General features: G+C 43.5%; 1 long non-coding RNA gene and 2 pseudogenes across 3 annotated transcripts in view; 1 reads left to right on the top strand and 2 right to left on the bottom strand.

Annotated features, from left to right (window-relative positions):
* The window catches only part of LOC306656245, a 528984-nt gene that overhangs the window by 93813 nt on the left and 421316 nt on the right, over positions 1-13855 (bottom strand). The gene's annotated exons all lie outside the window — the stretch shown is intronic.
* LOC306656224 (polyunsaturated fatty acid lipoxygenase ALOX12-like) overlaps positions 1-13855 on the top strand; it is a 421309-nt pseudogene that overhangs the window by 6083 nt on the left and 401371 nt on the right. The window lies entirely within an intron of this gene.
* Positions 3366-12675, bottom strand: LOC306657697 (polyunsaturated fatty acid lipoxygenase ALOX12-like; annotated as a pseudogene). The gene is made up of 12 exons: positions 12538-12675; positions 11813-12000; positions 10518-10599; positions 10291-10413; positions 10097-10200; positions 9686-9841; positions 9002-9145; positions 8124-8341; positions 5106-5192; positions 4713-4882; positions 4142-4260; positions 3366-3385 (listed from the first exon to the last, which is right to left on the bottom strand). The product of its transcript is annotated as a polyunsaturated fatty acid lipoxygenase ALOX12-like (transcript).

Genomic DNA, 13855 nt, shown 5'->3' with positions numbered 1-13855 from the left:
TCTGCTCTGTGGAGCCAGTGGAGACCTTCCTATTCTGCATGTCAAAGCTAGTTTACAAGTTTGATGTTAAAATCTCAGTTCACAGGAAAGGAGACAGAAAACAGGGAGTACAAACAGCTTCTTTATAGAACCCATATCAATCTCTTCTAATTATTTGCCATCAGCTAGATGTTAGACCTTGTGGCCATACCAAGCTGAAGAACAGTAGGAAATGTATTCTTCCCTTTTGTGTGTTTAAACTTGATCCCTTACTCTGATACCATCATATGTTGTTGTTGTATTGTGTTTTGGTTTTTGATTTTTTTTTTTTTTTTTTTTTGTCTCTTGGGAAGAAGAAGAGATAGAGGGGTAGATTCTGTTCTCCATCTCAAATCAGAAGCTTGATCATTATGTTTCTACATTCCTAGACAGAATATCTTGTTGACAGGAAATCAAGCTCTTTACTATAGCCCATTGTCATCTCTTTTACCACTGAAACTTAAAGTCCTAAGAAGAACAATTTTACAGGAGGCTGGCTCCATTCCTGGACCAAGGTGAAGCAGAACATCATGGTGGAAGGTTATGGCAAAGGAAAGCAGCTCAGAACAGGATAATCAGGAAGCATAGAGATAGCTTCCCTCAACAAGCACAAATATATATCCCAAGGCACCCCCACAGGGGCCCACCTCCTCTAGCCACACCCTACCTGCCTACAGTTGTCACCCAGTTAATCCCTATCAGGGGATTAATACACAGATCAGGTCAAAGCTTCAGAACCCAATCATTTCATCTCTCAACTTTCTTGCATTTTCTTACAGGTGAGTTTTGGGGAGATACCTCATATCTGAACCATAATACCCATCAAGACTTCTTTTGTGAAATAAGGTAAAAGAGGGAATTTTTTTTAATATACGAGTAGCTAAAAAGTATGGGGTAATCTCCTGAAAAGGAAAAGCATTGAAAGGAATTGTGTGGGGTCTCGGGGATCTAGTACTAAAGCCCTGTTTAAAGAATGTTTCCAAATTCAGTTCAGCACTCCAGGAAGTATAGGATCAGTGTCCCCCAAAAATGTTCTCTGGGCATGATCAGAAACAAGTCCCAGCATTGAAATCTATGCTAGATCAACCAGGACAGGTGTCTCCCAAGAAAAGGCCAATTTTGCCAGGCTTGTGCTTCAAGATGTCATGTTTCTCTACCAAATGGCGACTTCACCTTTCTGGTGCTCTTAAATGTCACCTGTAAATCATTAGTCTCAATCCCCTGCCTGTGCTTTGAGATCTTGGGTGCCCAATCACTCTTCTGCCACCTGAGAATGCCCCTTACCAGCATCCCAGGTCACCTGCAGGCTCTCAGGTAACCACTTAGCAAGATGAATGGAAAGTCCCCATATACGTGCCTTGTGGCCACACTGGCTCTAAAGGGAGTAAATATAGTTCCCATGTGGGTTTTTGGTGAAATATGTGGTAATTGGATTTGAACCCAAATATTATGATTCCAGAGCCTGTACTCTTGATCTCTTTTGGATAGTGTCTTCAAAGAGTAAGTCTCTTCATCTAGGAAACAAATGTCTCTCCACTCATTAAAATCTTATTTTGGCTAGGCACAGTGGTGCAGACCTGTAATCCCAGTGACTCAGGAGGCTGAGGCAGGAGGATGGAGAGTTCACTTTAGCAACTTACCAAGGCTTAAGCAACTTAGCAAGACTGTGTATCAAAAAACAAACAAAACAAAACAAAAAAATGGACAGGGTATGTGGCTCAGTGGTTAAGCACTCCTGTATTATATTCCTGGCACCCTCTCCCAAAATCTTATTTCATATTCTTCAAATAATTTTCTAGGTTTCTTCATAGATGAGTTCTTCCTTTCTTTTTAATTTGGAGATCTTCCTGAAACTTACTAAGCTGTATTAATTTATGTTTATTTATTTCATAAGATATCACCAAGGAATATGAAAAAATTTTTTCATTTCAATTTCTAGCTGGCCTTTAGTATAATGAAATCTATTCTTTATACTTACTTTGTGTCTTATTCTAGGCATTTGTTTTGTTTGTTTTTTATTAGTTTTAATAATCTTTTATTGAGTCCTTTGAACTCTCTAGGAATATAATTATATTTTTTCAGATTATAACCATTGTGTTATTTCTTTCCCTAACCTCAAGTACTTCTTTTTCTTTCCTATGGCACAAATGGAATGCTCCTATAGAATGTGAAATAATAACAAGGATAATGGTAATCTCTTTCCAGTTTCTGATTTTTAGAGTAATGATTTTGGTTAATGTAACATTTGCAGTTCTTATATATATTCTTGTCATATCAAGAAAGTTTTTCTTCTTTTCACTTTACTTAGTGCCTTTATGTAGATGAACATTTAATTTCAAAATGTTCATTTTTGGTGTCTAGTGACACAATCAGATGTTTCATCTTTTCTTCGTACTATAATACATCATTTTAGCAGAGTTCCTGATATTGCCCCTCTTTAGGACTCTGTGTCTTCATAAATTTTGTGGTAAGTTTGACTTGCATTTTCTTTTGGTAGCAAAGCAGAGTGCTGCAAAGGTGAAGCAGGAGAGTCCCATTGCCTCTATCAGCAGGCCTAATATGAGATCACAGAAGTCTGTGTTCTACTGGCAGTTCCACAAATTTCTACCCCCACCCCACAGCCTCATCATTCCTTATCTACCTTGGACCCACTGGGACTTCTAGCTCCATGCTATTTATCTCCCATTTACATCAGTTATTACCAGGAGTACAGGTCTCCATTCCATCTCTCACACTTCCATGTTAAACTGGGGCTGTCCCCACCTGTGTGACAATGCCTCTGGAATGATGACCTCAGAATAGTGGCCTGGAGTGTGAGAGCTCCTAAATGGAAGTGGTTAGGGGAGTGGACTCTGGAGTGGTTGGTTAGCACAGGAAAGACATGCATACAGAGAATTAGCTAGCCCTGGGAAAGGCAGCACTTTCAGGGTCAGCAAGTCCCCAATGTGTCAAAGTATCAAAATTACAGAATAAGACAATTAGTATGGTGAGTCAGGATTAAAAACTTAATGACCAGCACAAAGTGATCTACTATATGTCAGGGGATCCATGCTCCTGTTCCATGCTGACCATATTGGGGAGGTGTTGTGTGTACAGTGGAGAATATGATCAAACAACTTGCAATATGCAGCCTACACATTTCAGCATTGTCACACATTGCATTTGCATTACAAAAGTTCTGTCAGGTATGTGGTGAGGAGAGAATGAACACAGTATGTGCATTTTAAAGATAAAGAAACCAAAAATCAAAGAGGAAGAGATTAAATAATTTATTCAAGGTTGAATAACTAGGAAGAGGAAGAGACAGAAACCAGTACTGTAAAATTAGTTTAGCACATAGCCTTTAACTAATGAGGTAAAGAGAACACTGAAAGATAAGGGAGAATAATGAAACAGTGAAAGGTTAAAGACTATATCTAAGTGTGTATTGTAAACCCTCTGTATTTCATGGAAAAAAGATAGCCAGAGAAGGGAAGAAGGATCTCAATTCAAGAGAGGTGGACAAATTGGCCAGAGAAACCTGAGTCCCAAGGATGAGGGCATGGATTCAGGTTTGAGTCAAAGCACATGTGATACTGAGGTTGTATCTGGAAATACCCTTGCATTCTGGCAAGTGTGCAGTATGCCTGGGCCTCTTTGCATGATGGTGAGTCGCACCCAGGAAGAGAAGGGATGGGAAGCAGGTGGGAGTGTCCTCATAAGGTATGGTGTGAAACTTTTCCTGTTTATAACTTCAGGCAGGAAAACAGGGGACCATGAAAAGGAAAACACAGGACCATGAAGACAGAACATGAGCCCCAGCATGAATTGGACAGAACCCTTCATTGGCTATAACCTGGATGGTTCCCAGGATATGGCAGGTTATGGGTATCTGTGACTGGGTATCTGTGACAGAGGTGACCTGCTATCCTCCTGATGCTGGGTATCTGGCCCAGGAATAGGGTTAATAGCCAGTGTCTCTGAGAAGACAATCGTGGGGACCTAAAATTTTTCTGAGACTTAACAGGCTATGTTTGGAGGGAGAGGTGTAACAAGAAGTTGGGATTTTGTCCCAGAGGGGAAGATTTGGAAAGAGGCTCTGACATAGTCTCCAAGAAGCTCCTGTCTCTGAGATGGATCTTACCTCTATCCTGGGCCTGACACAGCCCCACCTCCATGATCTGACACCAGGCCTGCAGCTCAGGATCCCCCCTCACAACATCATCCCTCTTGTAGAAGAGGTGGATAATCCCCTCCATGTACCTGCCCAGAGAAGGGAGCTGAGCTCTCTGATGGCAGAAGTCTCCAACCTCTGACCACTGCTTCTGTAATCTGGTCTCTGCCCAGTTCACTATACCTGGGTCAGGTCCTAGGAGACTTGCCTTTTGGGATATTCCCCAGGTTTATGACACAATTATGTAAAGTTGTAAGTCAATAGTTCCAGGAATTCCCTACACTATAAAAGGTTGCTAGTCACTCTTCTTAACATAATCCTGATGCCACCAGAACCTGTGGTTCACCCACTCACAGCTCTCCTCACCTCCATTACCTGCATCTCTCCTATCCTCTTTGCTTGCAGACTCCATCCACTTTCTCCTCACTCTTCCTCATCTTTCCCTTAGATTAAGTCCTTTGTTTTTGCTCCACGATGACCTCAGGCCAGAACCACACCCTCCTTCTCCCTCCCCCACATTACTTAGCTACATCTCACCCACCGGGCAATGATCTCCCAGAGCTGTAAGTCATCATGAGCATAGAGAACGCTTGGGATTCCCAGCAGGCCCTGTTCAGCCAGGTCATCAGGAGGACAGAGGGAGCAACAGATCAGCTGAGTCATTCCCCACCGGGCCAAATCTATATGACCACCTCCACCTTTGCTCACTGCCTAGGATGAGAGAGTCAACCTGCATTGAGGAACAGAATAATCGACTATTACATTAGGGATTATATAAGGGTTGTTCAGATTTACAGTCATCTATATTTCCCTTACAAGGCTCATGGGCTTAAGGATCAGAACATTTGCACAGGTTGGTCTGGGGTCTTGAGAATGGAAAGAAGTCATAGAGGGATGGATGATCAGGTGGTCCCATGTTCAGTTTTCTCTTTACCTTTGCAAGGACTCCTTCATCTGAGTCAAACTGGATCTGGTCCTGGGTGTTCACTTCCATAGTGTCATGGACATGAGTTGCCAGGAGCTGGGGGGGAGGAGATTGGAGGGGTGGTTAATGGACATCATTTTTGGGTCCTTTTCTCTAGGGTCTGACACTTAAATGTACTTAAATAAATCAAGTTAGATAGAGCATGGTGACCTGCTACCCTCCTGATGCTGTTGTCCCTGCTGCTACTTTGAGAGTCTGGTCTCCTGCTTCTCTGATCACTTATTCCCATATCTTCCAAGTTCCATGACAGTTGGCCTTTGGAGCCACACTGAGTGGGGTTTCAGTTGACATTTCACTTCTCAACGTAAAACATGAGCAACATAATGAACACTCTGTCAATCTCTTCTGGGTTACCAGGGGCCTGGCAGGGTGTCTTATCTCAGGTGCTGCAGTGCAGCTTCCATATGTGAGTGAGCAGCAGGTTTGGAACACTGCCTGGCACACATAATTCCTTGAGATCATTGCCTTTATTATATTCACCTTGGACATAGTTGCCTTTTAATGAATCTGCCCTTTAACTTTTGGAATAATTGTGAACTCCTCTACCCTTCACATCATAATACCTTAAATGAACCTGTGCTCATTTCAAAAACCACACCTCCAACTTCTCATCATTTTCCTTTTTTGTTTTTCTTAAGTTCTGATCCATCAGTAAGGATTAGAGATACCACATCAAGCTACCTGTTTAAACCATCAAATCTGTCCCCGATCCTATTTAGGCACTACATGTCTATTCATGAAGGCCACCTGTCCTTATTTTTATGCTAAGTGGATATTTCCTCATTAAAAGCTGATTGATAAATCAGATTCACACAGTTTGTTATATTTGGGTTGCTTGATGCTGGACCAAGGGAAAGATTGATGTGATACTCCTGGTGTTAAGGCATCAAGGCTCCTCATACTGGTCTTTCCAGGAAATTCATGGAGGGATGTTGGCAACACAGAAAACATAAGAAAGAACTCCAAAATAATGGAATAAAGAACCTAAATCAGAGTTCATAAAAATATGTGGAGGAGTCTGATAATTAATTATGATAACCAAAAGAACAGAACAAAATCATCACTTTTCTGTGATACCATATTTTGTCATTTAATGCCTTAACAACTCCAACCCAAAGCACACATCTGAGTAAGTACTGAGGTCAAGACTCAGTACTCACATGCTAGCAATCTGAATGCAAAGCCTGCCCACGTGACCTTTAATGACACCTCTGGTGGGTCCTGATAACAATGCAGCTGTTTGCCATGAGATGAGGTTGTTATACTGATGGTAGGGACATATGGAGGGGACTGACCTAGTAAACATGGATTTTAAAGTGTAAAAATGTCCTTAAATAATTCAAGTTAGACATAACCTGGTGATGCAAATGTCAAAAGATCATCAAATATAAGATCCTTGAACTACGTTAATAATTACTTTGCCTTTGTCACCCCAGAAACCAAAATGGCTACAACTAAGATTAGGGTTGGGGTGGGAACTCTCATCAGCAATACAATTCCATTTTTTTTTTTTTTTGTACTGGGGATTGAACCTGGGGTGCTTCATCACTTACCGAAAACTGCTGCTCCCATCCCGGGTTGCTCCAAGCGGCTCCGCCGCCGCTTCTTGCTCTTTCGGCCCGACCAGCAGGACAAAAGACACGTACTCTTCAGAAGTTCATGCAGCAGCTTCCTGTTTATTCACATAAGCCCTCAATATATAAGCAGTCTCATGCATAAGCAATTATAACCAGATATGTCCATCCAATCCTGTTAAAGGTCAAGCGATCACTCGCTCAAGCATAAATGTAAAGCACATCTGTCCACGCGCTAGGCGGCTGAACTGATTATCATACAGCCAATTGTAAACACTTCCTGCCTTTCTCCAGGCATAATCAGGACACCGTTTGCTCTCTGCCAGTCGCCATCTTCAGATGCACGTGGCGTAACCCTGGGCCCTGGGTTTTGCCCACCACAATCACTGAGTTATATCCCCAGGCCTTTTAATTTCTAGTTTGAGCCAGGGTCTGAATCTGGCCTTGAACTTGTGATCCTCCTACCCCATCCCCATGTTGCAGGGCTTATAAGTGTGTCTCTCTCCTGAAACCACCCTGCAAATAGAGCTCTTCATCCACCTCACTCTTGGGCAGGTTCAAGTGACCTGTCAGTCTCTGCTCTCCTTCTGTTTTCTTTGACTGTTTGTCCTTTAGTCTTCTGCTTATCTGACTACCTCAGTTATGGTGAAACATCTCCATCAATACTATAGTACCTCTCTTTCTCTGTCTCTATAATTTCAGAAAGTGTTGTCTGCCTTTCCACACAAATGATGAATCTCCTAAGGCAGAAGTAACAATTTGCTTTAACAGACTATATTCTTACTTTATTCCTGACCCATTGCCAGAGAATTTCAGAGAACTAACTTATAATGTGTGCTTAATTAATGCGAAGTATTTGACTGCATAGGGCTGATGAGCTATCTCTGTGTTATTTCTAAACTCATGTATTTCTAAAATTATCTGAAAATAAAAAGAATTTAAACTGCACATGGTGACATGTACCTGTAATCCCAATGGCTTAGGAGGCTGAGGCAGGAGGATCATGAATTCAAAGCCAGCCTCAGCAACAGCAAGGCACTAAGCAACTCAGTGAGACCCTGTCTCTAAATAAAAGACAAAATGGGTCTGGAGATGTGGCTCAGTGGTCCAGTGCCCCTGAGTTCAATCCCTTGTTCCCACCTCAAAAAAAAAATAATTTAAACATTAAAATTAAATAAAGGTCAAGTTCTTGCAATAGTTATGTCTCTTTTCTCCTTCTCTGTTCATAGGACACTATGAAGGTGCTGTGACACCATATATATTCTTGTTGAGTACAAAGCATCTATGTCATGGTCTCATCTTTAAGACTTAGGCTTTTAATTACCACATAGCGCTTGGGTTTTTTTCTCTCTCACTGAGGTACACAATGTGACCAGGAGGGTAGAACCAGTACCTTGAAGTCAGGGTGCAGTCCTGGGAGGCAATTCCATTGCCTCCTCGTGGTAACTGCAATGACCTCACCCAGCAGGTGAGTTTTCAGCAAATGATATTGGAATTCATGCAGTGGAAATCTGAATTTTGGACCCAAGACTTGCTCAGAAGCCAGGCAACTGGAGGATCCGAGGGCAGGAACAGTGTTGGGGTGGGAGAGCTGAAGGTGGGAGTTTGAAGCTAGAAGAAAGAGGAATCAAGCATTCCTAACCATTTTCCACATGCAAGACACCATGCTCAGTATTCTGAGGGAAACAGAAATGACCAAAGTCAAGCAATTGCCTCTGAGGAAGTTAAAACCAAGGAGGAGGAATTAGGATAGTGACACTGCCTGTCACTAGCCATGGCACTTTGTAAGTGTCATGATAGCTTGTGTGAATGTGGGTGAAATGGAAGCAGGAAGTCTGTTGTGGAGGTCCTAACATTGGTTTGTGGGAAACAGGATGGGTGTCTAAGCTTGGGTAATAGAATGGAAAAAAGAAGGTGAGAGTGAGAAATTGTCAGTAAGTATCAATGGCTGTGCAAATGGGAGTGAAAATATTAAGGGAGAAGAGATGTTTAAGAAAGAAGGGATGGTTACTGGGTTCAAAGATCAAAAGAGACTGAGTAAATTCAGGATAAAAACCAAGAGAGGTCATTGAGATTCTCAGACAGATACCCCCAGGTGAGTAATGACCAATCTGAAAACTAGAAAGGAGAGATTTGATATGAAGATAGTTCTCATGGAATGAGGTTGGGGTGGAGATGGAAAGAAAGCAGGAGCCAGGGTTCTCTGTCCTTGGGCAGCAGGTAAGATGAACAGAGAATAGTGTTATGGGTGAGAAGCTCAGGGTACCTCACCTGGATGACCACAGGTAGCAGGTTCCCGTTGGGTTCCATCTTCAGCATGACAACGGGAGCAGCCAGGTACTGCCTCTCTCCTTGGATCACACTGGTTGGAATTCCACCAAGCACGATGAAATCAGCCTCAAACAGGGAACCATTCTGGGGAAAGGAGAAACATATACATGAGTAGGACTGGAAGTCTGACCCTGCAGTGTGAGGGCAAAGGAAAGAAATATGAAGACATTCCATTATCTTACATCATTTTTGAAACCTTAGTAGCAGAACCAGAGGAAGCATCAAGAATACTTAGTCCAAATCATCTCATTTTACTGTGAGGCAAGAGGCCCAGTGAAAGAAGGCTCCCCAGGAACAGACCCTTCATTGTGCAGAGGTGGTTTTGGAACATACCTGTCCAATCTACTGTGCTCCCCAGGCACACTAAGTTCTCCTTTGTGCAGATACCCAGGACCCGTTTCCCTTCATGTCCCAAACACCTGCAATCTGTATTTGACTCTCACCAGTGTCAAATGTTTTTCCCTATATATTTTATCCTCTCTAGATTTTCTAACATAACCCTGTGCACCAAGGACAGCAGGTTAAGGTAGTGCTCCTCCCTTGACACACATTTTTTTTCTCAACTTCACTACCTCTCTGGGCCACAGTGCCACAGAGATAACAACTGAGTATGGGATGATGTACCTGGAGTTCTTTCTCCAACTGGGCACCAAGCTCCTCTGTCCCTGGGGGAAGCACCAACCTGGATGGCAGAGAGGTAGGTAGAGCATCTCAGCAGCATGGGGTTGAGGAACTGGTAGCCAAAAAGTTCATCCTCTTGCCAGCACTTATGAACCTTCTCTGTGGGGTGGTGATAGAGCATGGGAGGAAGGATAGTTACCTGGATATTCCTCTCTTGCAGGTTCTATTCCAGGAATTCAGGCATATGATCATACTCTGCCCAGCCCTCAGGTTTTCATCTTCAGGCCTCTCTGAGATGATGAGTTGTAATTAATTCTCATCTGGTAAGAAGATATGGGGGACTCTCAAGTGCAATGGATGAGTTAGGAAAACAAAAGACCTCAATGGTCATGGAAGTTTAGGGGAACCACTGACCAGCCAGGGTGCTCTTCTGGCCTCAAAATATCTGATCAAAATCTTCCAGGCAGGTCCAGGGTGTCAGCAGAGTGTAAACACATTTGACAGCCACCTCCAGAGCCCTAGGACAGCATCAGAGGAAACAATCAACTGACCAAATCCCTCCTGATTTGGAATCCACTAGCCCCTACTCCATTCCACCTTCTCCTCACACTATCTTTGCTGTCCATTCATAGTCCAGCCTCTCCCCCTCATGGAATCTCATGTCTGGGGACAGATCATTCTCTGTGTCTGCAGCCATTTTCAGGGGTAACCCTTCCTTCCAGATACTCCAACTAGTAGATGGGGAAGATTTAGAGAAGAAATAGGGTCAGAAATAGAACAAGAGCTAGGAAGATATGGGACAATTGGGGGCGTGTGTATAAGGGTGGCTGTTCACTGGTAGGTCTGCTGTCTTTCCTCCAGTTCCTTTTCTCTATGCTTCTGGAGAAAGTCCAAGGCATTGTCTCCTGCCAGGCGAGCTAGGGAGATGATAAACCTCACAACTTTGTCCAGAATAGTGCCTTTCTTGGTTTGTTCTCATCTCCGTTCTTGATTCTTTTGCAACATACTCTTGGCTTTTTCTTTGGCTCCTCTCCTATTTATCTCTGGCATCATTTATCCAATTTTTGTTCATACCTTATTACTGATTTCCACCAATCACAGTGAAATTTTTCCTAAAGCAAATATCCCATGATTACCACAATGTCTTGTTCTTTAATTCATATTCTCCTACCAAAACCTATTTATTATTTTCAATGAATCCTGTACTTAATCTCCTGTCGTGTCCACACCTACATGTCCTACAGTATCACATATTACCTCAGTTCATTTCACCTGTCCTGGCCTTCCCCTGTCCACACCTTCCCCTGTCTTCCAAGTGACATACTTCATGTTAGCTCTACTTCTATCCCCTACCCTTCTCCATCACCACCCATATATATTTCTGATGACAAGAATTTTGGTGCATATTACCTTCAAGCTCTTATCTTACCTATGCGAACAAAAGGTCCCAAGAGTCTACCAGCCTCACCATCCTGTAGTTTATAAAATCCTAACTTGTTTCTGTTCTCACGTGTACTTATCTCAACTTGCCCCTCAGAAGCACTTATTTCATGCTTCCATTCTTACCATGTCCATATTCCTAATTGTGTCCCTATCTTTCTTCTCCTTTTGTTCCATGGTAACAATTTCAGCATTTGCGGTCCTCATTCATCCCTACCTTCTGCTGTTATCTCCGCTCATCACAGTTGTATTCCCTGTTATCCCACCCAAACCAGTTCTCCAACATTGTTGTCATTTGGTTCCACAGCTGTCTCCTGATCACAAATTACTGATCTCCTCTATTTCATGGGTCCCTTACCTGCTGCTGCCCTAACGTAGAGATATCCTCTACTCTTACATTGCTTTTCTGTTTTCCTTCATTGCTGCATCTCCCACTCTTTATCCTCACCTTTGTGGAAGACAGAATCTCCAGATCACTTATCTCTCTCCAGCCTCTCTGGCAGATCACTTATTCTGGGTAAAACTTTCGACTTCATAACTTCTTCCGGTTTCATCTAGTGCATCCAGGAATCCCTACACTTCACTTTCTCTAAGTGTCACAGAACTTCCTCAATCCCATCCTGCCTCAGCGGCACCCCCAGCACTTCCTGAGGAGGACTTGCTCCCACTTCTCAAAAGATGCCGGCTCACCAGTGCCTTCTGGCAGGCTCAGGACGCCTGTGGTAGCACGGGAACGTGGTCTCTATGCCGGTTCAGGGACTGTGCACTGTGATGCGCTTGCAGAACCAAGCGCCGTCCACCAGTGGATGCTGTTTGCGCAGCTTCGTGAACTGCTGCGGCCCTAGATCCGCTGGAACGTCCAAAACAACCTCCTTCTCCTGTGGGAACCTGACCAGCCAGACTTAGTACAAGGGACCGACCCCGAGAGGCCGTTTTGAGCGCTACGGCAACCCTTTGTGAAACCTCAGTTTACCCGGGACTCGGAAGACAGCATCGCCTCCCTCCCTCCCCTACACGACCTGCCCCAGGGGTTTCGGTTACACCCCATTTCAGCACGAGCAAGCAGAGGTATAAGTGCGCTGCCAGCAGTGACTTGAACTGAGGATGGAGCATCATCATTCACTGAGCTGTCACCAGAATCATGCTTGGAGGAGCTTCAGGACTGACAACTGGTGGTGTATTTACACTGACTCTGGGGCCATTTGGAGGAGTTAGAGGCCACCAGGACCAAGGTCACAGAAAAGGTGGTTAAGGCTAACCTAGAATTCTGACACTACCCACCTCTTTGCAAACCCTCTTTCTCCCTGTGCTGTCCCAGCTGTTAAGCTGTAACTTGCCCTCAGTCTCCTGCTGCTAGCCTTCCTTGATCTGAGATCCTAGCCTAGCTGATGGCTGGTATCCCGGCTCCCACCCACTGGTGTCGCCCCGTCTGGGTCACAGCTGCAGCTCCAGCTCTGCCTCCTGGTGCACCAGACCCCGCACAGCAGCAGGCGGTTGTACAACCCTGAGAAAATCCAGTCCCTGGTGGCCATGCAGATGCGGCAGAGGCCCATGGAGTCCCTGGCCTACTGCCCCAGGAAGAGCTTGTCCTTTAACAGGCTTTGGGAAAGGCCAAGGGGGCCTGTTTTCAATGTGTTGCCTGTACGATCAATTCCCAGCTTAATAAAGCAGGGTTCTGGGTTTCCTCCCACTGTAGGATTGGGGCATTTCAGGTCCCCGCCCCAGACAGGCAATTATTCCTTTGTGGCGGTGGAAATGGCTGCTCCTTTCTTTGGAAAAGAGGGAATTTGAGGATGGTGAGGGGACATGTGAGGGGACATGAAGAAGGGAAGTGGGGACAGGGTGAAATCATTGGAGTTTCTCTCCAGGCCTCTCTTCTTCTCGTCCTGTTTTGACACTGAGTAGCATAGGTGAGCATTTTCTGAAAGGATCATGGGTGCCAATGTCTGTTCATTATAGCTTTACCTTGTGCTCCTATCAACTGTACCCACCTTCCTTTCTCTACCAGGTCTGCCTGCCGCAGGGCATTTGGATTGGCCTTGTTGGTAGGGGAAGGCTCCTTTTGAGGGACAATGAAGAGTTCAGGGGGAAATGATAGTTTTCACTGTAATATGATTTTATATGTTGATCCACTTAGAAAGTAGATGATTTTTTATTTTCTCCTTGTATTTTCTATCCTTGATACCCACCCTAAGAGAAGTCATTAATGTCAGTAGTCCATAGTGATTCCTTATTTCCACTCCTTCCTATTCATAGAATTATTCTGTTTTGATGATTTATGCCATAAACATGAGGTAACATTAAGTTTTTTTTTTCTTGGAACTTGCTTTTCATAGGACCAGGGTCACCGATACAAAAACAATCCTTGATGGGTGATATTCAGAAATATTTACATCATTAGGTAAGATCTCATCATTGTTTTTACTAACTATAGGATTCTCTTGATGGATCTTTATGGTGTTATAACCATGATGAAATCTTTAAAGTACTCTGTGTGTGTTTGTCCACGCACACATACATATATTTACATATATATATTCTGGATATGTAGAGCTTTTATATTATAGGTTCTCAAAAATGGGATTACTGAGTAATATGGTATCCGTATATTTTATTATAAATTTGTTTCCCAAAAAGGTTATAGTACAGAATCAAAATGTTCTTTCCTAGTACTTCATCAACACAAGGATTTATCACTTTTTACTTTTTACCAAGATTGTGGGTACAAAGTGT

Source organism: Sciurus vulgaris (assembly GCF_902686455.1).
Source record: "Sciurus vulgaris genome assembly, chromosome: 3".
Taxonomy (NCBI): Eukaryota; Metazoa; Chordata; class Mammalia; order Rodentia; family Sciuridae; genus Sciurus; species Sciurus vulgaris.
Note: the sequence above shows the minus strand (reverse complement) of the source record. Positions and strands in the feature narration are given on the sequence as shown.